Source organism: Elephantulus edwardii, unplaced genomic scaffold (assembly GCF_000299155.1).
Source record: "Elephantulus edwardii isolate Elephantulus edwardi_28Jun2011 unplaced genomic scaffold, EleEdw1.0 scaffold00046, whole genome shotgun sequence".
Classification (NCBI taxonomy): Eukaryota; Metazoa; Chordata; class Mammalia; order Macroscelidea; family Macroscelididae; genus Elephantulus; species Elephantulus edwardii.
Window position 1 is genome coordinate 8,646,165 of NW_006399796.1, and position 4,399 is coordinate 8,650,563.

The window sequence follows — 4,399 nt, forward strand, 5'->3', positions numbered from 1 at the left end:
TCTTCTAAATCCTGCTTGAATTTCTGGCAATTCATTATATGTACTGTTCTAGCCATTTTTGAATGATCAGCAGCAGTAATTTGCTTGCAAGTGATGTTAATGATACAGTTCAATAGTTTCCACATTTTGTTGGATCACCTTTCTTGGGAATGGAGACAAATGTGTATCTCTTGCAGTCTTTTGGGCAGACAGTTGTCCTCCAAATTTCCTGGTACAGACTGATGAGTGCACCCAGGGCTGCATCTGCTAATTGAAACAAGTCCATTGACATCCCATCAATTCCTGGCAGCCTTATTTTTTGCCAATTCCTTCAATGCAACTTCCAGTTGCTCCTTCATTACCATTGGCTCCTGCTCAAATAAAAAATTTCAGTGTCAGTCAGTTCTTTTTGGTACAGTGATTCTGTATATTCCCTCCATCTACTTTTGATGCTTTCTGTGTCACTCAATACGTTGCCTAGTTAGCAATCAATTGTGAACTGGAAATGTCCTGTTTAAGCCAATTAGGGCCCAGTGGGCAGGCTTTTGTGATTAGAGGTTGGTTGGGCCTGGCAGTTGCCAGGGTGAAAACTGATTTGCAATTAGAGTTACAAACTAAAGTGCCAGTTTGTTGTGTTCAGAATTGTTCTAGTTGGTACAACACGTTTCTGTAAGTTTGCTGTACTGAAGTAACTTGTGAGTTGTTGTAATACTGAAAGGTATGTCACTGGTGTGTCAAATGTCAGAAGAGTTACCCATGGTGGATAGGTTTTAGTAGAGCTCTCAGATTAAGACAGACTAGGAAACAGGACATGTTGCCAAGAGAGACTATTCCTTGGGAAAGGATATCATGCTTGAAAGGATAGAGGGTCAGCAAAAGATAGGAAGACCCCAATTGAGATGGGCTGATGTGGTGACTGCAGTAATGGGCTCAAGTGTGTAAGAGATAGTGAGGATAATAGCACAGAATAGGACAGGATTCAGGCCTGTTGATCTTAGGGTTGCTATGAGTCAACAGCACTTAACAACAAAAACAACATACAACTTTTGTTTTTTTATGTGCTGTCGAATCTCCTACAACTCATATAACCCTATGTACAACAGCTGTGCAGCCTGCACTATTCTGAGCCTGTCTCAATAACTCTTCCACACTTACCCTCATTACCCTAGTTACTGTATCAATCCATCCCATCTAGGTTCTTCCTCTCCTGCACTGTCCCATCACCTTTCCAAGCATAAAGTCCTTCTCCAAGGACTGGTCCCTCCTGGTCATGTGCCCAAAGTATGTAAGACAGAGCTTCAAAATCCTAGCTTCCAAGGAAAAACTTGGTGTCACTCTCTCCACGACAGACTTACTTGTTTTCTTGGCAGTCCATGGTATGTTTGTGACTCTTCTCCAGCACAACAACTCAAATGCATTGATTCTTCTTCTGTCATCCTTAGTCATTATTCAGGTCTCTGATGCATAGCAAGTAATTGCAAAGACCATAGACTAGATCAGGCATACTTTAGTATCTAGACTGACATTGTTGCTTTTTGGTACTCTGGAGTGGTCGCTGACAGCATATTTTCTCAGTGCAGTTCATCTTTTGATTTTCTGATTGCTGGTGCCAAGAGTGTTGATTGTTGAGCTGGGCAAACTGTAATTGTTAACAACCTCAATCTCTTCTCCATCTATCATGGTGCTACCAATTGGCCCAGTGGTGAGAATCTTTGTCTTTTTTATGAGCTTCAATCCATATTGAATACTACATTGCTTGACCTTCTGCAGCAAGTGCTTCTGGTCCTCCTCAGTTTCAGTAAGCAAGGTTGTGTCATCTGCATAAATCAGGTTGTTGATGAGTCTTCCTCCAGTCTTGATGTCACATTCCTCCTCACAAAGTCCTGCCTTTCTAATGGCCTATTCTGCATATAGATTGAAAAGATATGGATCCTTTTCTGATTTTGAACCATGCAGTGCTTCCTTGCTCTGTTCTGAGGACTACTTTCTGCTCTGATTGTAGATTTCACATGAGCACAATTAGATGCTCTGGGATTCCCATTCTTCTTGAGTTCAGCTACAATTTGCTATGATCCATACTGTGAAATACCTTTGAATAGGCAATGAAACACAGATAGATTTTCCTCTGGTACTATTTGTTTTCTGCCAAGATCCGTCTGACATTGGTGATAATGTCTCTAGTGCCACAACCTCTTCTAAAACCAGCTTGTACTTCTGGAAATTCTCTGTTGATGTACTGTTCCAGTTGTTTTCTTATAATCTTCAGCAGAATTTTGCTTGCATGTGATATTAGCAATAGTGTTCAATAATGTCCACATTGTGTTGGGTCATCTTTTTTTGGAATGGGATTATATGCTTATATATTCATAGATTTGATAAAGCACATTGATTGAACAATTGCATATACTTTTTAACCATACACACTTCAGGACTAGTTTTCTTGGTTTGAAAATTTAGAACTACAGTTGTTGCTATTGCTGTATGCCATTGAGTTGACTAAGACTCATGTTATTGTTGTTGTTGATAGCCACAGAGTCGAGTATGACTCATAGCGACCCTATGAACAAAAGACCTGAAGCCTTTCTGTAACTGTCGTCATTTATCAAAGTTCATAGAGTTTCTAGAGGCATGACTCATAGCGACCTTATGAACAATAGCTCTGAACCCTGCCCTATCTTGAGCTAATATCACTGTCTTGGACATACCGGTTGCCATTTCCACAGTCACTATGTCAATCCAACTCATCTAGGGTCTTCTTCATTCAGGATCATAGTGCAATAGAACATATTGAACAATTAGCATAACATATTTCTGAAATTATGTTTGTTCTACATCCCAGATTGATAAATAGCATCTGTAGTAATGTCTTAAAAACAACCATCTAAGATACATACCTTTTCTGATTGAAAACTACATAGTATCTCCTTGCTCAGTTTGAGCAATTATGCTTTCAGTTTCCACAAGAGCACAATTAAGTGTTCTGGAATTCCCATTTTTTTGCAATGTTAGTCATAATTTGCTGTGATTTTCACAGTCAAATGCTTCCACATAGTCAATGAGATGCATCTTTCTACTTTCTCTTCTTTCAGCCAAAGCCCATCTAACATCAGTAATGATATCCCTCATTGCAGATCCTCTTCTGACTTGGGCTTGAATTTCTGGAAGTTTCCTAAGGTTTGCCTCAGAATTCTTAATTATAGCAACTCTAGATATAACTTTTTAAGTTAAATTTTGCTTGAGAAATACTGAGTGTATGCTACCCTTCTTAAGATGGTCTTTAGGTTCAGATGGGATATAGTCAAGGCTGTATTTTGTTTCTTGTGGAACGGTGTAAATTTTTCAGTTTCAGTTTGAATTTGCATATGAGATATTGATGTTTTGGTCCAAGTTTGGGCCCTAGCCTTGTCCTGACTGATGATATTGTGCTTTCCCATAATTTCTATTTATGGTCTTAGTCAGTTTGATTCCCGTGTATTACACCCCCAAGAGGTCCATGTACATGACTGCCGTTTACACTTTTGAAAAAAAAAAGCAAAGGTATTTACAGTAAGTTATTGGTAGCATAAAATCTGCCATTTGATTTTCCTCATTGCTATTTCTACCATCAAAAACATATTCCTCCTCCCACAAACATTTGTTCATTTTTCCCCAATTTTCATGTTCCAATCACTAGTAATTATCAGTGTCTCTTAGTCACATCTTTAATACATTTTAAACTTCAGAAGTTGATAGGAATCCTCAGTTTCTTCATCTTTGACGTTAGTGGTGTGTGAATAAATGTGAATAACAATGGTAATAGTGGTCTTCCTTGTCTGTGCGTGGATATTATCTATCGCGACAGTACTTCTGGATGGATCTTGCCATGTTCTTTTTCCTAGTGCTTAGAGGACCATTTCTCTTCAGTTTATTTTTCCTAATAAATCAAGTATTTGTCTTATTTAAAGTGGCCAATATCAACTTACTAATGCCTCAAAACAAATTTACTATAATAGAGTTAATTTGGACTCAATGCCACCATCTAGCATTTTTCTGAAGGTTTAAATCACACCAGAAAGAGCCCACCCTTTCTTCTACCACAGAGCCACTGGTTTATTCTGTCAGGTAAATATGACTTGGGTTAGCAGCACAACTCCATACAGACTACCAGCAGAGCTTCCCTAATAATTTTTATGCATTCTCTTTAACTTTTGGTGACTTCTGATTTTTTTACATTCATACTTTGTACATTCTAAATTTCTATTAGTGATGGATGTTTTCAGCTGTTATTTTTCAGTTTGGATCATGAATCATGTCACATCAATAAATAAAGATCATGAAACTTTTTATTCCATCTATTCATTAAGGTAGACTCTACTTTGAGGCAACAGCTTGTCTAAGTTATCTAGTATTGCTGTACCAGAGATATTGAGATATTGTTGTT